General features: G+C 57.5%; 1 protein-coding gene across 4 annotated transcripts in view; it reads left to right on the forward strand.

Annotated features, from left to right (window-relative positions):
• Nucleotides 1–23,051, forward strand: part of DLGAP4 (DLG associated protein 4) — a 135,038-nt gene that overhangs the window by 13,710 nt on the left and 98,277 nt on the right. For 3 of the 4 annotated variants that reach the window (XM_086853525.1, XM_023940017.2, XM_023940020.2), the window contains exon 2: nt 961–1,159. The gene's annotated coding sequence lies outside the window, so the exon portion shown is untranslated. Of the gene's footprint in view, nt 1–398; nt 431–960; nt 1,160–23,051 lie in introns of those variants that run through there. The other variant, XM_086853524.1, reaches the window with a different exon arrangement.

Here is a 23,051-nt window from a genome sequence, read left to right on the forward strand (position 1 = left end):
CAGCCATGGAGAGCCTGCTCAGGTGTGACAGGATGTGTGGAGCTGTTTCCAGGTGCCAGAGCATGGCACAGCCGTCTGCCTCTGCCAAATCCCAGACAAGGGACCAGCTCGGACCATCCCTTCACCAAAGCTGCTTCATCCCCTCTTAATGCTCTTATCTTGAAGGCTCCTCTCAGAATAAAGCCCCAGCAGCCAGTTCCCTCCCTGGATTTATTGCAATGCAGTTTTCTTCCCCTAATCTGATCCGGGTGTAAGCTGCTCTTTGGGAAGTGCACGGGGAGGACAGATGTGCCTGTCACTGCTGAAGCAGCCGGGCTGGCAGAGAGCAGCAGGGAGGTGCCCTGCCCTTCCTGGTGCCATCTCTGGCTCTTCTCAAGCCTTGAACCCCATTTCTCCTCAAACTGCTGAGAGCAGCTCTGTGGAGTGCCAGGTTGGTTTGGGCTCCTCACAACCAGAGAGACCTTGAGGAGCTGGAGCGTGTCCAGAGAAGGGAACAGGGCTGGGGAAGGGGCTGGAGCACCAGGGCTGGCTGAGGGGCTCAGCCTGGAGAAAAGGAGGCTCAGGGGGCCCTTCTGGCTCTGCACAAGTCCCTGACAGGAGCGGGCAGCCAGGGAGGGTCGGGCTCTGCTCCCAGGGAACAGGGACAGGAGGAGAGGAGATGGCCTGGAATTGTGCAAGGGGAGGTTTAGACTGGATATTAGGGAAAATTTCTTCATGGAAGGGATGGTCACACACAGCTGCCCAGGGCAGTGGTGGAGTCTCATCCCTGGAAGTGTTCAAAGGGAGTGTGGCTGTGGCACCTGGGGACAGGGGACAGTGCTGAACATGGTGGCAGTGCTGGCTCCATTTGGTGATCTGAAAGGTCTTTTCCAACCTTAACAATTCTCTGCTCTCAGCCAGGGAAGACACTGGGGTGCATCCACAGCTCCCTGGGCTCACGTGTGTCTTGTTCCTCCCCAGGCCGAGGTCCCTGGTGAGCGCGGTCACCGAGCTGCCACAGCCGGCGCACAGGCCAGCAGCGGCCTGCAGCCCGCGGATGACGGCAGCGTCCTGCAGCTGCTGCACCTGGCAGAGCTGTGCCACCTGGGAGAGCTGTGCCACCTGGGAGAGCTGTGCCACCTGGGAGAGCTGTGCCACCTGGGAGAGCCACATCCAGACTGTGAGTGCTGGGGGCTTTGGTGGGGACACGGCGGGGCTCCAGCGGTTCCTCGTGTGAGGGGCACGAAGAGGCTGTGGATGCTGGGGATTGTTCTTCTCTCCTGGGGTGCTGTTCTCTGCCCAGCGGGAGGAGACTGAGCTCTTTGTGGCAGCAGAGGCTGCTGCTGTGAGGTGCTGGCAATGCTGGGGTGTGGGGACAGAGGGAGGACACTGCTGTGGACACTGCAGGACACTGCAGGACAGTGCTATGGACACTGCAGGACACTGCAGGACATTTATGGGTGTCCTGGGGCTGTGAGCAATGCCAGAGCTCCGGAGCAGTGGGAGCAGAGCCCACAGGGAGCACCAGCCATGAGGCAGGTGAGCAGCAGAGCCACAGCCCCAGGCATGGGCTCCCTGGGGTCCGTGGGGCTGTCCTTGCCCTGCTGTGCTCTGTGCTCTGTGCTCTGTGTCTGCACCTTCAGCTCGTGATGCTCCCTGAGCTCTGGGCTCGCTGTGGACACGGGCAGGATGCAGATGCTGGACCACTCTGACAAGCCAGAGAAGGAGGCTCCTGCAGGAATTGTCAGCCCACAGGAAGCCTGTGTTCCTCCCTCAGGAAAGCTGTGTGGAGGGCAGGGCTCTGCATTTGGGCAGCATTGGTGCAGCTGCTGGTCCATGTCTGAAAGCAGCAGGCAGGGTGAACAGACAGGGCAGACCTACAGAGGAACAGATCCCGTGGCTTTCCTGCATCAGGAAAGATTTCCTGGTGTGTTCCAGAGTGTGACACCAGCTCCATCAGCACAGCCAAACCCAAACACTCAGAGTCTGGATTTGGCCTCCCAAAGGGAGAAGATGGTCAGAAAACCCAGTGAGCATCCAAAGTGTGTCAGGGGTTTGTCCTTCACAGCCTGTCAGCAGCTGTGGGACCCCGAGGGGTGGGAGTGGTGCAGGAGCTGCTGTGGGTGCCCTGTGCCACCACCCAGAAGTAAAATAGTGTCTCCAAAGAGCTCAGAGTGTTGAGAGCTCCGGGCCCTCACAGCACGGGATTCCTCACTGCAGCTGCTGTCAGTTGTGTCACAGAAAAATCCATGGGGGTTTTTAGCCAAGCTGATCTTTTCTCCCCACTTTGGGCCAATAAAGGGGGTCTTTGGGGTCTTTGTAGCCTTCTGGAGCCGTTCTGGAAGAAGAGGTCCCTGGTTCTCTGCAGGCTGGATTCTGCAGGGCTCTCCCAGTGTCAAAGCTCTGGCAGTGGTGCAGGGATGTGAATGAGACTTGGGGATGAAGATTGAGGTCAGACATCCACCCACGGGGTGGCTGCTGTGCTGGGGTGAGGATTGGGCTCCTGCCCAACCCAATCACAGCCCCTCTGTAATGCAGGGAAGCCCTTCCTCAGCCCCCCTCCTCCTCCCCCCAGCAGCAAAGGCCACCAGTGTCAGCTGGGCAGTGCCTGGTGAGGGCTGAGACACAGCGCACTCTGGACAGGGATAGGGACAGGGACAGGGACAAAGGACAGGGGGACAGGTGGGTTTGGCTGTTCCCTGGAGGTGACATCAGGAGGGAGGGTGAGACAAAACTTGCTTTTGGATTTGGGAAGGAAGACCTGGGAGCAAATGGTCCCAGTCCCCATGGGGCACAAAGATGAATGGTTCACAGGGCAGAGTGATGTCCTTAGGGTGGGAGAAACCTCTGGGAATGCCCCTGGGTGTGTGTGACTCCCCTCCCCTGGGGGACCTAAACACCCCGTGGGAGCAGCAGCCCCAGTTCCCTGCCCCCCAGCAATCATCAGTGGCCTCCTTCCCTTCACTGCAGCTGCTGGATTTCTCTCTGGGTTGTTTTTTTTAATGTATGTGACACATGTTTGGTTCGAAGCGCTTAATTGCCTCTTGGGATGCGTTTCATTTATTCATTAAGAGAGAAATTGGAGTTGTTGGGTTTGCTTTATTTTGCTATTTTTTTCCTTCATTTTTTTTCCCCCTTCTCTCTCCTGTAAGGAAAAGTGAGGAAAAAACCTGCACATACGCCTCCAGCATGTGTGTGCCTGGCCTCTCTTCTCTGTGTCCCCCCAGTCTCTCTCCTCTGTGCCCCCAATCTCTCTCCTCTGTGTCCCCTCAGCCTCTCTCCTCTTTCCCCCAGCCTCTCTCCTCTGTGTCCCCTAGCCTCTCTCCTCTGTCCCCCAGCCTCTCTCCTCTGTCCCCCAGCCTCTCTCCTCTGTCCCCCAGCCTCTCTCCTCAATGCCTTTCAGCCTCTCCTGTTGCTCCTGACCAGGGGAGTGGTGATCCCTCTCCTGGGACATGGGAGTACAAGAGCCCTGGAGATGTGATTGCTTGCACTGCTCAAGGGTCAGGACAAGGCTGTGTGCATGGGATGTGCTCCTGCCCGTGCCATGGGGATAACCCAGTGTGGGAATGGTGACATTTCCTGGTTTGGAGACTGGATAAGGCCAAGGATGGATATTAAGGGTTGGTGTCCGTTGCTCTGGGCCATGTTTTCAAAGCAGTGTCTGTCCAAGCAAAGCGCTGCAGATCCATCTTCTGGCTGAACCCAAAGCAGGATTCACACACCTTCTTCCCTGGGGAGAAACCCCCAGGAACACTGGGGTGGATAAATGGAGATTCACTGGCATCAGCAGCAATCCAGACAGGCAGGATTTGGGTTGTGTGGAGATAAAAGAGGGAACTCTGGACATGGGGATGGCTGGTGGACAGAGGCAGGCAGGGATGGATGGATGGATGGATGGATGGATGGATGGATGGATGGATGATGGATGGATGGATGGATGGATGGATGGATGATGGATGGATGGATGGATGGATGATGGATGGATGATGGATGGATGGATGGATGGATGGATGGGTGGATGGATGGATGATGGATGGATGGATGGATGGATGGATGGATGATGGATGGATGGATGGATGGATGGGTGGATGGATGGATGATGGATGGATGATGGATGGATGGATGATGGATGAATTTGTTCTAAGGAGCTGCCTGAATCCAGAGAGGTGAGGTGGTCACAGGGTCCACTGAGAGCAGGTGGATCCCAACCCCACACATCCCTCAGGGCTTCTTCCCAGAACTTTGGTGCCTGGAATCCTTCCCCAGGACCCTGCTCCAGACACGGCTCTGCTTCCAGGGCTTGCTGTCCCTTGTGTTTAGGGTTTGATGTTTTATTCTTCCTCCTCCTCAGGTCCCATCATCATGAACAATCCCACTAGGAACAGGTGGGCTGGGCCAAGCCTACAGGAATTTTCTGTCCCTTGTGAGAGGCACCCCTCGTCCCTCCCTGCATCCCCTTTGCTCAGTGTCCCAGTGCCCAGAGCAGGATGAGCCGTGGATTTTAGGGGCAGATCTCCTCCTGAGGGGCTCCCTGCATTTACTGAATCTGGGCTCCACAGTGTTCCTGCCCTGGGCTGAACCCCCTGAACACTTGTCCCCTGGAAAGGACCCTAGGGTACTGTCCTGGATTCCTCCATCCACCAGTCCCTGAGGGGCACAAATCCAGTCTCTGTCTTCCTGAAGAGTTGTGCCAAACATTCAGGTGGCTCCCAAACCCCTGGCAATGGTGGATCTCGTGCACCAGCAGATGTGGGGGTTGTTTTTCTGTGGATTGTGGGAAGATCTCCCCAGCCCAGCAGTGCCATGTGTCTGGGAAGAGATGGAGCTGCCAGGGCTGGCGGTGTGGGGATGCATCAGTAGGCTGGGATTGGCAGTGGATGGCTTGCAGAATGGAATCACAGCTCTGGGAAAGGGCAGCCCTGCTCCTGAGCGCTCAGCACAGACCTGCCCAGGCGCAGGAGAGCAGCTTGCCCAACAGCAGATGCCAAAATGGAACAGATCCCCCCCACCCCCAGTCTGGCTTCCCCCAGTTGTGGATCCACATCCCCGTGGTCCAGACACCCCCGCAGCACCTGGCCCACGCTCCCAGGGATGCTCCCCCCCTTTCCAAAGCTCTTGTCCCGCTTCCAGCCAGCTGCCGCAGACCAGGGAGCCTTCTTCCCTCTGCCTTCTCCTCCTCCCACTTACCAGGTCTGGAGGGAGAGCTCAGCTGGGGCTGTCTGTGCCAGAGACAAGCACAGGGAAATGGGAATGGCTGGTGTTGCTCCCAGCCAGGCTGCCTGCCAGGGAAGCTTTGGCTTTATCTCCCGAGCCAGGCACCCTGGGAATGGAACCAAGGCCTGCCTGGGGCAGGAGGAGGTGCTGGTGCTGCTCTGGACCCCTGGGCTCGCTCCAGAGGGGTTGTTTTCCTTTCAAGCAGCACTGCAGCACTCACACAAGAAGGGATTTGCAATGCAGAGAAAAACCTCCCACCCGCCATGCAGCAGCGTGTGGGCAGGGAGCGGAGCTGGGAGCAGCTGTGTTCCCACAGCCTGGGCTCCACACTCCTGCTCCTGGGCCATTCCTGCCTCTGGCATCCTCACCTTCCAGGTGGGATCATGGACACCCTCTGGGCACCATGCCCTGAGGACAAAGCTCTGCCCTGGCACTATGGAGGCGATGCTCTGCTCCCCACTGGTTTGGGGCTTCTGCCTCCTTCCAGAGCTGGATTCCTTCAGCCCACTGAGCAGAGACAGGCTGGCTGGCACGGCTGGCATCACTGAGTGCCCTCCTTGGAGCCCTAGGCATGGAGAGCACTATGGGGAGGCAGTGCAGGTATAGGACAGGGAGAGTTTGGGCTCTGTGATCCAGCAGATCTGTGTGTGATCACCGGGTGGGTGTTTGGCAGGAGGAGGGACCCCGAGGTGCCGCAGGTCAGTCCCACATCCAAAGGCTCCTGGTCCCCTCAGGTCTTTCTGGGAGAGTGAGGGTGGCTGCTGGAGGTTGGTTTTGGAGGGACAGTGTGTGTCTGGTCATAACTGGACCAGGAATTCCAGAGGCTGACAGGAATTCCCACAGGCTGGGTGGGGGAGGACACCATCCCCAGATTTGGAAATCAGTGCCAGTCATACCCTTTCCTGGGAAGGCCACGACACTCTGCTCCCTGCAGAAGCTTCAGTGTCACCCATGGGGAGGAGAACACCCCTGCCAGGCCCAGAGCAGCTGCTTGTGCCCTCCTCAGTCCCTCCATGGGGCAGGGAAGGTTTGTGTGATCCCGAGGGGCTGGGATGAGGGACATCACAGTGCTTCGGACTGCTGATCCTGGGAAAAGTGGGCTGTGGTGGCTTCCATTGCTTCCCCCTGAACGGAGGGTGGGTGTGGGGTGATCTGCTGGGAATGCCATGGAATTTCTGGGCTCTGGGTGCCCTGACCCAGGTGGGACATTCATCCCTTCTGCAGCACTGAGCAGGGAGCCCAGAGCACATCCCCATCTCCTCCCATCCTCGTTCCCCCCACACCCTGCTGAGCATGAGGCCTGAAGCCCTTCTGGGCAGGGGAGGATGCACTGCTCCTTCCTGAGCTGGGAGCACTGGGGTCCCAGCTGCTGGGGACACTGCAGGACACCTTTCCATGGAAGCCCAGGGAGATAAAGGGGCTTTCCCTGTTCTCCTGGTTTGCCAGCAGCTGTTGGGCTGCTTTTGTCCCTCTGTTCTGGATGTACATGGCAGGGGCTGGAGCTAGATAAGCTTTAAAGTCTCTCCCAACCCAAAATATTCTATGATTCTACATAGGGAACTCTGCTCCCTCCCCAAGGTGGCAGGTGGGGAGGGATTTCTCCATCTTCCAAGAGGAGGCAAAAGCACCCCCCAGAGCCTGGGAGAGCTGGGACCCCCTGGGACTGCACGGGAGGGCTGTGTTTTCTTGCTCAGAGCACAACTGTCAATGGCAAAGTCTCGGCACAGACTTCAGTGCTGAGAAACACTGTGGGCTGGGACATTTTGGAGAAGATTTTTAGATGCAGCAAAGAAATTTGGCAGCTTGGAAGCAATCTAATCATCCTCCTCCCATATGCTTGGTGCTATTTAAAAGGGAGCATGTACCCGATTCCTTCCGACCAGCACGCTGACATTTCCACAGTGCGTTTGGAAATAAATTTGGCATCCGCTGTCAGAATCTCAGATTGAGCCCAGTGTGGCTAATTTGGGCTCTGAGTGCCTCTGCAGAGCACCTTTCCCTGCTCTCAGATCCCAAGGAGCCGCTGCAGGGTCTGCTTCCCATGGCACCACCAGGCTTTGGGGACGGGGGCAGCAAGAGCTCGGGGTCCTGGCTGGTGACTCAAGCCCTTTCCATCAGCCCCTAAAGCTGAGGAGGCTTTATGGTGGTGGCTGTGCCTGGCTCTCCTGAGCCACAGCATCGCATGGAGCCACAGGGAGCTGCAACTGGCTCATCCTGCTCCGGGCTCTGGGCTCTGCAGAAACCTCTCCTGCCTCCTCCTGCCCAGCACCCGGGGCTGGAGGGCTGTGGAGGGGCACCTGGGGAGCATTTAGGGTGGTCCCAGCTCCCCCATCCCGTCACAGAGCTGGAGATGCCCGGGGGAACGGGAGCGGTGCGGGGATGGCAGCGCTGTGCTCCGTGCCCAGCTCCAGCTGAGGAATGGGGGCTGCTCCTCCTGCCTTGTGGGGAGCTGGGCAGGAGTGTCCCCATCCCGCAGATGGGACAGTGAGGGTGTTCCCAGGGGCTGTGCCCACTGTCCTGACCGCCTGTCCCCGGGGGCTGGCTCGGGGCTGGCCCTGGAGGTGACACCAGGTGCCACATCTCTGAGTGGGAGCTGTCACCTCCCCTCACCCAAAATCCCGGCTGCCCTCGGGTCCCCCAGCCCCGCCAACCCTGTCCCAGCCACCCCTGGGACCCGAGGGGACACGGGGCTGTGAGCCCACCCAGCCATGGGGACAGGGGCCAGCCTTCCTCCCCTCCTCTTCCTCCCGTGGGTTCTGGTGTGCTTCGTGCTGCGCTGAGGAAGAGGAAGAGCAAGTTGGAAACATATGGTGGGATTAATGGGGAATCCATGCCTGGGAGCCATCCGTGTGTCCCTGCTCTGTGCCATCGGCCTTGTTAGCGCCGCTGGAGTGGGGATCAAACCCAGTGAGCCGTGAGCTGAGCCCCGCCAGAGCCACTCGGAAGGATTAGGGTGAATTATGTAGATGGGAATCAGGCAGCAATCCAGGCGTGGACAATGTCTCGAGGGGGTGGCAGGACTGGAGCCTCGCTGTCCAGGAGGTTTCCTGGGATCTAATTAGCTTTTGGAACAGCCCCTCCTGGACAGGGCTCTGTGCCCTCAGTGCTCACCTCCAGCTCCAGAGCAGCAGGACCTGGCCTTGGGGACAGGGGACACGGGATGGCAGAGGGTCCTGAGGCTGTGGATACAGCCAGGGAAAGACATGAAGGTAGGAAAAGAACAGAAAAGATCAGGCCCCAGGTAGGAGGTGGGAGCTGATGTCTCTCCTGCCCAGGCTGAGCACTGGGGCACAGGAACATGCTGGGGACAGGCTGGGGACATGCTGGGGACAGGTTGGGGACATGCTGGGGACAGGTTGGGGACAGGCTGGGAACAGGCTGGGGAAAGGTTGGGGACATGCTGGGGACAGGTTGGGGACAGGCTGGGAACAGGCTGGGGACAGGCTGGGGAGAGGCTGGGGAGAGGCTGGGGACAGGCTGGGGAGAGGCTGGGGAGAGGCTGGGGAGAGGCTGGGGACAGGCTGGGGACAGGCTGGGGACAGGCTGGGAACAGGCTGGGGAGAGGCTGGGGAGAGGCTGGGGAGAGGCTGGGGACAGGCTGGGGACAGGCTGGGGACAGGCTGGGGACAGGCTGGGGACAGGCTGCTCCCCCTGTTCAGTGCCTGGCACCCCCTGGGATGGGCGATGTGCTGGATTGGGAGCAGCACTTCTGGCCCTGATAGGAGCTGTGAGTGGGGCACTCCTGCCCTGGAGGAAGTCCCCCCTGGAAGTGCTCTTCCTTGTCACCTGGGAGTGACGAAGGCTGGATCCTTCATTACAGGGAAGAGCAGGAGCCTCTTCCATGGTCCTGATGCAGACTCAGCACTTGGTGCAGGCCTTTGGGGTCATCCTGGCCCAGCCCAGACCCTCAGGGCTCGCTCCCACAGACCAGGGCAGGCTGACACAGAGTTCTGTGCCTGGATCTCTCTTGGGGCTCCTTTATTTCCCATTACTCTGCAGTGCCATGTGACATGGGATGTGCTGGCACAGGAATAGTCCCAGCAGTGCCCTGACCCCATCCCAGGGCCCAGGAGCACCTCAGCAGGGGCCAGCACCCCCCAGCAGCACCCTGGGGTGCTCTGTGCAGAGGATCCCAGCAGGTGCTGGGAAGGCTCCTGCGGGGCTGGGGCTGCAGCTGAATCCCTGCCAGGAGACAAAGCCAGTCCGGGCTGGAATGGAAGAATTCTGATCTTGGCCAGTTTGGCGTGTCCTTGGCTGAGGAACCTCTGCCAGGCACACCAAAGAGCTTTGCCTGTGCCTCAGGACAGGCTTGGGACCAGGATAAATCATTCCTGATCCAGGAGGCATCTGGGCAGGGATTGAGCTGCAGCCCCAGCTCTGGAGAAGCCAAGGCTGCCCCTCTGGGCTGATGTCTGCTGGGGAAGTCTGGGCAGCTGCCCTGGAGAAAAGTACCCCTGGAAGGGCTCCTTGGGGCTGATCCCTTTGTCCTGCATCACCCACATGTGGTGGGACATCCCTGAGCACCTCCAGGACCCTCCACCCCCGGGGATGTCCCAGTCCCACCAGGCATGGCCCCATCTCCAGGGCTGCCCTGCAGAGCAGCAGACACACCCACAGCCCTGGGACAGCACAGGGGGCTGCAGTCACCTGGTGACCACTCATTCCACTCTTTGTTCAGGTTGGATGGAAGAGAGTTAAAGTTGTGGAGGAGTGATAAAGGGAAGTGGGGAATCAGGGAATTATGGAATCCCAAAATGGTTTGGGTTGGAAGGGACATTAAAGCTCATCCAGCCCCATCCACTGCCATGGCAGGGACGCCTTCCACTCTCCCAGGCTGCTCCAAGTCCCATCCAGACTGGCCTTGGACACTTCCAGGGATCCAGGAGCAGCCCCAGCTGCTCTGGGCACCCTGTGCCAGGGCCTGCCCACCCTCACAGGGAACAATTCCTGCCCAATATCCCATCCATCCCTGCCCTCTGGCACTGGGAACCATTTCCCCTTGTCCTGTCCTCCCTTTGTCCCAAGTCCCTCTCCAGCTCTCCTGGAGCCCCTTCCACACCCTGGAGCCTTCTCTTCCTCAGTCTGAACATCCTCAGCCCCCCCAGCCTGGCTCCATAGTGAAGGACTCCGATTCAGCTGGTTCTGAGAATGAGGTGGTGAAGCCAATCAAGAAAAACATTGTGGGTCCAGCTAATCCCCGTGTCTGGATCAGACTCTGGTTCCTCATTTCCCCACGCCCCTACACCCTCTGCAGTGACCTTGTCACCCTAACCCTAACCCACAGCAGCCCTGCAGGGATGTGCTGAGCAGGGCTGGGTGCCTTGGGAGGGCAGGAGCTGTGCCCAGATGCTGAGGCCCTGGCACAGAGAAGCTGTGGCTGTCCTTGGACCCCTGGAAGTGTTCATGGCCAGGTTGGACGGGGCTTGGAGCAGCCTGTTCTGGTGGCAGGTGTCCCTGCCCCCAGCAGGAGGTGGAACAAGATGATTTTTCAGATTCCTTCCCACCTGAGCCATTCTGGGATCCCGTGGTTCTGTGGTGCCCAGCAGGTGCTGCCCTGGCTCTGTTCCCTGGAGCGCAGTGAGGGCAGTGGGGGGCACAGCTCTGAGTCCTGGGGCCTGAGGAGAGCCCAGCACAGACAGACCTTCCCAGCCACACTGCCCACCACTCCCCAGGAATGGATCTGTCAAGATCCAATGAGGAGTGACACCTGCCCTGTGCCTTTTTGTTGTCACTGCTGTTCTTTTTAGCAGTGGGCTGAGCTGTCTGCCGTGCCCAGGCACCGCGATGCTCCCCCTTCCCTGGCTGCTGGAAAAGGATCCAGCCCCGCTGCTCTTTGGGAATACACTGGCATCAAAGCACAGGGGAGAGTGGGCTGGGCACACACCCCAGTGGGGAAGGCCTGGGTGATCTGGGGTATTTAACTGGCCTGGGAAGAAGTGAGTGACAGATGTTTCCATGACGACCCACAGCTGGCTGGGCAGGAGTTCCAGTGTCAGCAGCACCCGTTTCCCTCCTCCCAGGAACCTGGGTAATTATGGATGCACTCAGAAATGTGCCTATCCAGACTATCCAGACGTGCTCGTGTTTTAAAACCTTTGGAGATAAGTGGATATGGGGATAATCATCAAAAAAGGCTGATCTGCTGGAGCTCCTGCCTGTGGTGTTGTGTGTCCATGGTCCCCCAGTGCTGGGGTGGTAGATGGTGATGGAGGAGGAAGAGAGGAAGAAGAAGGACAAGGAGAAGGAGAAGGACAAGGACAAGGACAAGGAGGACAAGGAGGACAAGGAGGACAAGGAGGAGGAAAAGGAGGAAGAGGAGGAGGAAGAGCTGCCCGTGGCAGCACATACAAATTCTGTGGTTTGAGCTGTGTTGTTGCAAACTGGGGTGTCAGGAACACGCACCAGGCTCAGATGCAGGTAAACAGCTGGGAAATCCTTGGCAAATCCTGAAATGGTTTGTGTTGGAAAGGACCTTAAACTCATCCAGTCCCACCCCCTTCCATGGGCCAGGACAGCTTCCTCTATCCCAGGTTGCTCCAAGCCCCATCCAGCCTGGTCTTGGACATTTCCAGGGATCCAGGGGCAGCCCCAGCTGCTCTGGGCACCCTGTGCCAGGGCCTGCCCACCCTCACAGTGAACAATTCCCCCCCAATATCCCATCCATCCCTGTCCTCTGGCAGTGGGAAGCCATTCCTCCTTATCCTGTCACTATGCCCTTGTCCCAAGTCCCTCTCCAGCTCTCCTGGAGCCCCTTCAGGCCCTGGGAGGGGCTCTGAGCTCTCCCTGGATCCTTCCCTTCTTCAAGCTGAACAGCCCCTACTATCCTCAGGAGCACCATCTCCTGATGAAGCTCTGCTCCATGGCTTCCTTCCTGCTGGAGCCCCCATCTGAGGGATTCCTTCCCCTGGGAATCCTTCCCGAGCAGTTCTGTGCTCCGGGGGCAGCTGGCACAGAACCTGCCCCACTTTCACTGGGGAGGGAAGGGGCTCATCAGCGAGGGGAGGAACACACAGGGACAGCCTCTGCGAACTCCCTGTGCCTGTTATTGCTATAATAAGTCTCAGTCATGTGTCTGGAAGGGCTGAAGGGAAAATCTATTTTTCTCCTGTTTTCCGGCTCTGCCTGTGTGACAGGGGCTCTGCGGGCACGGGCTCTGCGGAGCCGGCGCCGGCTTTTCCTGGTGTTTGTGTGGGTTTGCACATGGCAACGGCAGAGAGAAAAACCTTTTTTTTTTTTTTTTTCTTTATTTTGAAGAAGAAAAAGCAAATGTGATTGTGAAAAAGCAGCTCGAATTTGCAGGGAGGAGCCGGGAGAGGGGCAGGAACACAGACAGGGATGGGAGCGTGCTCCATTCTGGCATCGCTGCGGTTTCTGCTCGTCCCACACAGCCCAGCCTGGGGTTTGTGCTCCAAGGACACCCAAAAACAGCCTGGACATGTTCCTCATGGCCAAGGGGAAACAGGTCAACCTCAGGCTGGGATTCTGCAGGGAATTTCTGTGCTAGAAAGGATTCAGGTTTTCAATGCCTCAGTCCTCAGGCTGGGCCAGGGAAGGATTAGACTGGATATTAGGGAAAATCCCTTCATGGAAAGGCACTGGCACAGCTGCCCAGGGCAGTGGAGGAGTCACCATCCCTGGGAAGTGCTCAAAAGGCCCAAGCTGTGGCACCTGGGGACAGGGGCTACTGGTGGCCTTGGCAGTGCTGGGTTAAGGGTTGAATTCAATGGTCTCAGAGGGCTTCTCCAACCTTAATGATTCCATCCTTTGGGAAGCTGTAGTGGCAGAAGGAATGGAGAGGTCAGGCTCCACCAGGGAGCTCTGTGCTGAGGCAGCAGGAGCAGCAGCTCAGAGGTGCACCTCACTGCTGGTGAGCACTGGTCACTGCTGGGGCTGTGGGGACAGTGCCACCCCAGCCTCCCACTGTGTCAGGGCCACCAACTGCTCATGCCAGGCTGCTCCTTCCTGCCCCTTCCTGCTCCTGCCCTGGAGCCCATGCAGGCTCTGGCACCCTCCCTGCTCCTGCCCACCAGGCTGCAGCAGCCTGCTGCTCCCTCGGGAAGCTGTTCCCAGCTCCGGACCAGCACGTCCTTCCCACGACTGCTGCATGCGTCACTTTTTTTCCCCTTCCTCACACAACTGCCCTTTAGATATTTATACAGTGTTATCCTGTTCCCCCTCCAGCGCTGCCTTTCTAGGCCATACAAATTAAATTCCCTCAGTCTCTGACTGTAACTCATCCTCCCCAGCCCTGCCTCCCTCTGGCTGCGGGGATCGGGCTTTTTCCTTTTCCATGCCTGATGTCTCTCTCCCTGTAAGAGCCTCCCTGGGAATTGTAGGGCACGCTCCTACCACGGCACAAAAATAGGATTAGAAGCTGTTTTGTCCGGTGAAGGATTGTTCTGGGCTCCCACCTGCAAACCCTTCTGTGCCGTGTTCCCACACAGACGCTTCCAGCTCTCCGTGGTTGCTCCGGAGCCAGACACGCACAGCTCAGTGTCCACCCCCTGCAGCAGCTCCTGGGGCACTGGGGGGGCTGTGGGTCACCCCACAGCTCTGTCCCTGCCACTAACCCTCAGGGCCGAGCCCAGACAGTGCTCTGTGACCAGCTGGACAGGGAGACACCGCTGCCTGCTCCACATGTGCCTCAAGTGCCCCACACCTGCCCCATACCAGGCCCCACCCCAGAACAGCCCCAAGCCTGGCTATGGCTCTTGTGCCCTCCAAGTGCACCCTGACCCCCAGCTATGAGTCTGCCCTTCTGCCCCTCCTCTGCAGGTGATGGTCCCTTAAAACCTCATTTATGGGCCCCTGCACCCCTCAATCCCACGCCTGTGGAGCCCGGTGCCCTCCTGACCCCTCCCTTCGTGTTCATCTTCCCCCTTAACCTCACATCTATGGGTCCAAACACCCCCCAGACCCAGTCTATGGGGCCCAACGCACCCTGACCCCCATCTGTGAGGTTCAAAGCCCCATCTGAGGATCCAAACACTCCTCAACTCCCCACTTATGGATCCCAACACTCCCCAACCCCCATCTGTGAACACAAGCAACTCCCCAAACCCCATTTATGGGGCTCAAACACCCATTTATTTGTCTAAACACCCCCTGAATCCCCATTTATGGGTTCTGACCCCACTATCCATGCCATACTTATGGGTCAGGGTCACCCAGGCCATGTGGTCCCACAGGTGGCACCCTGGGGTTGGGGTGTCACAGCTTCTGCAGGGACTTCACCTCCTTGTTGACATCCTGCCATTTCTCTGGGACAGAGTTGAGGGAAAATGTGGGAGGGAAGATGTGGGGCCTGGGTGTGGGGTCTGTCCTCCTTCCTGGCTGGGGGACCTTGGTGTGGACCCTGAATGCCAGTGTTGGTGTGCAGCCCTCGGGAATTCCTGCCTGGATCTCCCAGGATGTCCTCCTGGCCTGAGGCAGCCCCAGGTGGCTCTGGGGTAGTTCCTCACCCCCAGGCAGGGTCTGGCACCAGGGGCACAGCAGAGGCTCCTCCCTTGTGCCAGACACTCTGGGCTTGGTGAACCACGGGGGATTTGGGGCATCCTGGAGCCACCGTTCCAGACAGTTTGTTTGGAAGCACTTGAAGAAGACCTTGTAGGAGACAGAACTGCAAGAGGCCAACTGTGCTTTGGTGTGTCCTTCAATCCCTGCACTCCCTGCTCCAGCCTCTGCCCCACACTGCCAGTTTGGGGCTGTGGCAGGAGGGAAAGCACAGGAACATCACCCAGCTCTGTGGTGCTGGATGCTCCCCACAGGGTGAACCCATTCACACAGCAGCCACGTTCCATTTGATTCCTATTTTACCTGGAAAAATAAGTTCCATCTCCAGCTGCTGCTGCTGCTGTTTTCCACTGGATGCAGAGCTGGGTGCCCCGTGCTCTGCCCACAGCAGAGCTGGCAGAGTTCCCTGCCTGGCACAGATCCCAGCTCCCACTGCTGCTGTGGTGACCAGAGTGACCTCTTGGGAGAAGTTTAGGTGTTCCCATCAACCAAAAAGGTTTCTGTAATTCTTGCATCCATAATTCCCGGTGTTTATCTGTGTATTCTGCCAGGCTGTGAGTTCATCCAGATCTGCTCCTGGGGAGCAGGGAGCTGCCTGGGAGCCTGGGTGGTGCTGTGGAGAAGGGGATGAGCTGGGGGTTTGCACCCACTGCATCCCTGTCCCTCCTCCTGAAGGATTCTGTTCTTGTCCCGTGATGTCTCTGTGTTCTTTCCTGATCCTTCCCTCTGTGTGTGAGCTCAGGTGTCTCTTGGCTGTGTCCTGCAGGATGTCCAGGGCTTGCAGAGAGCTGTGGGGGATCATTCCATCCTTTAGCACCCTTCATTGTTCCCTTCCTGGGGTCAGGACAGGGGAGGATCACACCATCCTTTGGGATCCCTTTACGCTCCTTTCACCCCCACAGCTCACCAGAGCCTCCATGAGCAGCGTCCCCAGCCCCTGGCAGTGTGGGACTGGACGTGGATCACACAGACAGGACAGCCACGGGCAAGGGGAGGACATGGGGGGCAGCCAGAGCTGCGGGGCCTGAGGAGTCCCAGTCCCAGGTTCTGGGGACTAGAACTTGTTCTAAGGGTCCCCCAGGAGGCAGGGAGGGCTCACCAGCAGTCAGCCCCTGTCACACACCTGTGTCCCAGAGCTCAGACAAGGCTCAGGGTGCCCATGTCCAGCACTCATGGCCTCACCAGCATCCCCCCAGCCTGGCAGGGGCAGCTCTCACCTCACCAGCAGCCTGGAGGAAGGGCTCAGTACCCCCACCCCAGCACTGAGTGCTCTGCGGTGCCCTGGGCTCCCACACCATTCCCATTTCCCCCTATCCCACTCCACAGAGCCCTGGCCTCCCACATCATCCCTCCCCATCCCTTTCCCTGCCCAGCAGCTCTCAGGGGTCTCTGGTGTTACGCTGAAATGCTAACCCTGAGGTGCTGCCATGTCTGTCTCTCACTCCTGGCGTGTCCATGTGCTCCACCTGGGAAGGGTGGAGATAAAGACCCTCCCCTGAGGATGAGGAGAGGATTGCAGAGGCAGGGTTAACCATGCAGCTCCCTGTGCAGCCTCTCTTGGAGCCACACTGGGCTGGGCTGAGCTGCCCAAGCTGCTGGGGACACGAGGGACACACACAGAGCAGCTCGTGGAGCTTGGACAGTTTATCAAGGTGTTGGAGGCAATTAAGTACTAATTATCCGAGATGCTCCAAAGTGTCCCTGTCACAACAGCCTCGTGTCCCAGAGCCTGCCTGGCTTATATTCCCTAAATTCACTCACCATCAGGGCAGCCACTCTGGGTGCACAGCCTTGTGTTGTGTATTCAGCCTAGGGCTGAATGGATCCAATGGGAACGTGTAGATTTGGGAAGGGGCTGGAGTTGTTTGGCATTGGAGGGTTGGGTTGAGCCGAGTGGGAATGCAGGAAGGCACTGGTGGATCCCAGGGCAGGACCTGGCTGTCCTTGGGGGCACCACACACATCCTGTCCCCATGGGTGCCTCAGCCTGATCCCGGGGCCAGCAGGGTCCCCTCCCATGCAGGACGTGGCTCAGGGTGTCCGTGGGGACAGACTTTGTGCTGTCCTTTGTGCCCCCAGCCCCACCTCACTCCTTCTGCACTCTGCCTGTTTGGACCCCTGCAACCCTTGTGCTTCCATCCTCATTTTCCTTGTGGAGGAGAAATCTCTGAAGGATTTGTCCTCTTTAAATCTGGCAGACTCTGCTGGAACTTGGGATGTCTCTGCCTTCTCTCTGACAGGGCCTTTGATGTCTCTGTTTAATTCCCTCAGTGGTGCTGGGAGGTTCCTGCCTGCCAGAGAGGGAAGGGTTACCTCTTGATGGCTGTGTAAGCCTTTGGGAAGTCTTTGGAGTTGCAGACATTAATCCTGAAGTGAAAAACCTGCGTGGACAGGGCTGGCTGGGAAAGGAAACCACTGAACTGCTGGGAAGGCAGCAGAGCTGGGGGAGCACGTGTGGGGCTGGGAGCCCAAGGACAGCATGACAGGGATGAGATGTGTTTTCAAATTCCCTGATTCTGACCTCAGCTTAGGATTTCACTTGGCAGTGAGGCTCCTGGGTGATCCCTGCCATGCCAGACCTGAATCCTTCTGGATTTCCAGGCTGTGGTTCGGATTTCTTGTGTGTTTCTGCTCCAGGGATAAAAGCAAAATGAATCCTGTTTCCCAAGCTCTGGCAAAGCTGTCAGCAACAATGGAGAAAGCACGGTGTGAGGGCAAGGAGCAGGAGCCTGGAGACCTGGACTCCCAGCTAAAGCAGTGCTCAGGCTGGCAGGACTCTGTGGGGCAGCCTGGAAAGGCACAGGGACAGATCCGCTGTGTGTAAGGAGCAGCTCGCGTGGGACAGTGGCTCTCCATCCCTCTGGCAGCACAGTTTCACCATCCTTGGCTCTTTTTGGACATAAAGCATCACTTCCAGGAGTGAAGAGCTGGAGCACATCACACACATGGGAAAAGGAATTTTCTGCAAGGCTGGTGTGGGATAACAAGGGATTCAATTGTCATAACGTGATCTGTGCCCCTTCCCAGCAGGGACAGTGTCCGTGGATGCCTGTGCCTGTCCTGTCACCGTGGTGGCACCACAGCATCTCATCATGAACCACAGGCTTTTCCAGATGGCTGGAGAAGTCTCCTCTGCCCAGGAGGGACATCACCCTGGGCAGGAAGGACACTGCCAGGACAGGGCCAAGCCAGGCCCAGGCTTGGGGACAGGATGGATTTCAGTGGGGAATGGGGACTAGGAGAGGGCCAAAGGCTGTCCATGAAATACCTCAGAGAAGTCAGGGACATGTCCCAGGAGCAGACTCCTCCAGAGGCTGGTAAGAACCTGCCCCATCCATCAGTGATGGGAAAGGAGCTGGGGGTGGGCTGGAGAGCTGGGCTGGGCAACTTTATCTTCTCTCACACAGATCAACCTCTCTGTGCTCCCAGGACACGGGGAAGGGGCTGCCAGGCTGGGCTGGAGCTGGTGGCACAGGCAGCCTGAGCTGACCCCTGGGCAGCACTGGGAATGCTGGAAGGGACAGATCTCCAAAGGCCAAGTGCTGGTCAGAGAAACTCTTCTGGTTGTCAGAGACAGGAACTGCACTGCACTAAGGCAAATTAAATTTTACAGGCATCTAAAAATTTAATTTGAGTATAATCTCCTTCGCCAGAGCCACAAGTCCCTGATAAATATTTTATTTTCCTCCAAGTAAAGAAGCTTTGGGATAATTAAAGCAAACAACGAGTCCTCATGTCCTGTGAGCAGGGGCAATGCCATGGCTTGCTCCTGGTGTTCCAAGGCAGGAGATGCTCCCTGCACTCTGTCTGCTGTGTGGAGCCATCTGGGAATGCAGCTCCCAGGGAAATGGGAGAGCTTTGCTACTTGCAGCAGCATTAGGAGAAGAACGAGTGGAAGGCAGGTGAGGAGGTCATGGCCTTCACTTTTGAGGATCCATTTCTCCATCATGGGAAGAGGTTGCAGCTTTCTCAGCCACATTCTGCATCCTTTGTTGGTGTTCTTCACTCTCCTCCCAGTGGGACATTTAAAAAGGATTATTTTCCAAGCTCATTGCTGGTGGGAAATGCAGCAGCAATTGGAGATGCCATAGGTGGCACTTCAGACAAGGAAACTTCCCACCTGGCTAAGGCAGGGAAGGATTTTCTGTGCACTCACAGCTGGGGTTCCTTGGCAGATAACTGAGCAGCAGTAGCTGCAGGAAGATGGATGTGGGAGAAGCAGGTGTTCCAAAGGATCCGTGTTCCTGGCCTTGGCAGAGCTGGGCTCAGTGCAATGGTTTTGTCACAGAGTGGCTGAACTGAGCAGAAAAATGGGGCTGGCAGGAAACACCATCAGGAGCCAGGCTGGGAGAGCTGGAGATGTTCAGGCTGGAGAAGAGAAGGATCCAGGGAACCCCAAAGCCCCTCCCAGGGCCTAAAGGGGCTCCAGGAGAGCTGGAGAGGGACTGGGGACAAGGGCCTGGAGGGACAGGACACAGGGAGTGGCTGTGAATGACAGGGATGGATGGGATATTGGGAAGGAATTGTTCCCTGTGAGAGGTGAGTCCCTGGCACAGGGTGCCCAGAGAAGCTGTGGCTGCCCCTGGATCCCTGGAAGTGTCAGGCTGGATGGGGCCAGGCTGGATGGGGCTTGGAGTAACCTGGGCTAGTGGCAGGTGTCCCTGCCCATGGCTCATGGGATGAGCTTTAAGGTCACTTCCATGAATCATTCCATGATTCTGTGATTCTGTGAAAATATTCCACTCACCCAGATGTCTGGCTGTGCCAGAGGAGGTCAGACATGGATGGATGGATGGATGGATGGATGGATGGATGGATGGATGATGAATGGATGGATGGATGGATGATGGATGGATGGATGGATGGATGGATGATGGATGGATGGATGGATGGATGATGGATGGATGATGGATGGATGGATGGATGGATGGATGGATGGATGGATGGATGGACAGGGATGGATGGATGATGGATGGATGGATGGATGGATGGATGGATGGATGGATGGATGGACAGGGATGGATGGATGATGGATGGATGGATGATGGATGGATGGATGGATGGATGGATGGATGGATGGATGGATGGATGGATGATGGATGGATGGATGGACAGGGATGGATGGATGATGGATGGATGGATGATGGATGGATGGATGGATGGATGGATGGATGGATGATGGATGGATGGATGATGGATGGATGGATGATGGATGATGGATGGATGATGGATGGATGATGGATGATGGATGGATGATGGATGGATGATGGATGGATGGATGGATGGATGGATGGATGATGGATGGATGGATGGATGGAGGATGGATGGATGGATGGATGATGGATGGATGGAGGATTGATGGATGGAGGATGGATGGATGATGGATGGATGGATGGATGGATGGATGGACAGGGATGGATGGATGGATGGATGGATGGATGGATGGATGACGGATGGATGGATGATGGATGGATGGATGGATGGATGGATGGGTGTCAGGGATGGACAGATGGCCCCCACTCTCCCCTCCCCTGCATCAGCCAAACTCAGGACAGGGAGTACAGGCCAGGCCCCTGCAGACCCTCCAGATAAACCAGGCAACCAGCCCCCAGCTTTCTCCAGACCTTCCTCTCTTCCCACTTGCCCCTGTCAGTGACATCCCCAGAGCTGTCACAGCTCCCAGTCCCCGTGGAGACTGGTGGTGATGGGGACAGAGCCCTGGGACTGTCCCGCAGGGCAGGGCTGAGGATGGCACACCCCTCTCTGTGGCTGTGCAGAGCCAGCTCTGTGCACTGTGATGGGGGTTTCTATTTCTACTTTTTTGGGGGTTTTTTTGGCTCTCTAGGATCCTGCTTGTAAAAACAGCCATAAAGAAGTTAAAACGCAATGTGCTGGCTCAGAGGAGTCGTTCAATATCCTTATTAAAGATCCGCAGTGCTGGAGCTGGAACAGCTCCTGGCGCTCTGAGGACACCTTTCATCTCACAAGTTCGAGGCACTTTACAAGCGCTAATGAATTAAACTTCATAACAGCCCTGCACGCAGAGCCCCACACACCAATTATTCATCTGGGGGCACAATGCAGGCATTAAATAAAAATAAAAAGCTGGTTAATTCTGCCTCTGCTCCAGCCTGGGGATTGTCTCCAAGCTGATTTCAATTCTTTTCCATTCATCCAGTGCTAATGGTCCCTGGCTCTCCTGTGCAGGGGACGTGAGCTGGAGTTGGCAGCAGGTTTGGCACTTGGGGTCTGAGCAGGGGCACTGTCTGTGCTCTGCTCTGCTCCAGCCAGGCACCAAACCTCAGCTCCTCACCCTGGCCCAGGAGAGCTCTCAGCTGGTGAATCATTTCATGTGAGTCCTGGGGGTGTCCTGCACAGGGCCAGGAGCTGGACTCCATGACCCTTGTGGGTCCCTTCCAGCCCAGGAGTTTCTGTGATTCTGTGAGTTTGTGATTCTGTGATTCTTCCCTCTTGGAGCAGACTCCCTGGGGCAGTGCTGAGAGGGGCAGAGGGAGCTGGTTGGTTTGGTTTGGTTTGGTTTGGTTTGGTTTGGTTTGGTTTGGTTTGGTGGGGCAGGTCCTTGTCCCAACTCCTGAGCTCCAAGTGCCACAGCCAGGGATGGTGACTCCACCCCTGCCCTGGGCAGCCCAATGCCTGGCCCCCTTTCCATGAGGAATGTCCCCAGCTCCTCCAAAGCATCCGTCAACTCTTGGTTTCATTGTCACTGGCACAGCTGAGGGTGCCAGGAATAACTGGAGAGCTGCCCCAGCCATGCTGGCCCAGCCAGTGGACACAAACTGGGAGGGCTGGGGAGTGATGGCAGCTGGTGGCACCTGGCACCAAGGCCACAGCAGGTCAGTGCCAGCCCCAAGGGCTGTGCCACCCTCCGAAATGGGGAAGGACGAATGGTTGGTGCCTGTCCAGGCCCTGTTCCTGGCACGTGTCAGGATGTGCTGGAAGCTGGCGTGGATGAGCCACAGCTGGAGGCTGCTGGGACACCTGTCCTGGCTGATGGGGAGTGTGGATATCAGGGATATCTGCCTGGTGGATCTGCTCCAGGCAGAGTCTGGGTCACAAGCCAGAGGCACCAGTGAAGGGCTGAGAGCACAGCAGAGCTCTGGCACCCCAGGCCAGGCTCAGGCTGTGCCCTCAGGGAGGTGCTGGACACCTGAGGGAAGATGTCCCTGCCCACTGCAGGAGTTGGAATGAGATGAGCCTTAATGTCCCTTCCAACCCAAACCATCCTGGATTCTGTGACACATGGATGAGCTCTGTGGTGACCTCTTGGTGTCCGTGGAGATGTGAGAGGTGTCTCTGCTCCATCCCCTGTGGCAGCACCTCTGTGGGGTCTGGGTGTGACCCAAAAGCAGCAATGGCAGCTGTGGGGACACGTTTGCCCTGTCCCAGGAGGGTGGCCAGCCCAGCCTGGCAGTGGGGTGACAGGACCAGCCCTCTGCAGCCACGGGATGCCTCCCCACAGCCAGACAGACCCTGGGGTCCCACCCTTGGAGCCACTGGGGTGATTGCTGGGGGCTTTGGGGATAGTCCTTCCCATCCCCTCCGGAGCATCCCCCCTTTCTCCTGGTTTCCATGGAGAGTTTTTGGGCAGTAATTACAAGGAGGAGGATGCTGAAGTCAGTGTTGTGTTCATTTGTACCAAGGATGCTGTCCTCACACTGGCCATAACTGTAGAAATGAACAGCCAATAAAATAAATCTCCAATTGGAGCCTGTGTCTGGGGACTTGGAAGGGAGAAAATGAGAGGCAGAAGGTCCCAGGAGCTGTCTGTTGTGCAGGGATGTGGGATACAGAAATGCTTTGCCTGCTGCCATCTCCCTGTGACCTGGAGGATGCAAGTGTCTGATTCCTGAGCAGGGTCAGGAAGGAGGGCCAGGAAGGTAGGGTTTGGATTGCCAGGGTTTGGATTGCCAAGCCAGGAAACACATCCCAGAGGGATGCTGAGCTCCACCCCAGAGGTAGGAGGCAGGAGCCCTGAGGCACCAAGAGAGCAGCATCCTTGGGATGGAGCAGCCGTGTGTTCCTGGGCTGCCGTGGGGCCAGGCACAGGGAGGGGAGTGTGACATTGCTGTCACAGGGCTGGGTGCCTCTGCTCTGCGCCAAAGGGTTTAAGGAATGCTGGGGAGCAGAGCCCCCAAATTACATCTTGATTTTGCATGGTCATTTCCGTGTCACTGACCAGAAAGCAAAATGATTTCTATGCCATTCTGAGCATCAAAAAGTGTTTGGGAGCCAGGAGCAGAGTGGGAGCAGAGGGTGAGTGAGTGTGTGTGGAAATAGCGTGAGATTAATTACAGGAACAACTACGAGTGTTGATAAATCCCTCCC

Source organism: Cyanistes caeruleus, chromosome 16 (genome assembly GCF_971803275.1).
Source record: "Cyanistes caeruleus chromosome 16, bCyaCae1.hap1.1, whole genome shotgun sequence".
NCBI lineage: Eukaryota > Metazoa > Chordata > Aves > Passeriformes > Paridae > Cyanistes > Cyanistes caeruleus.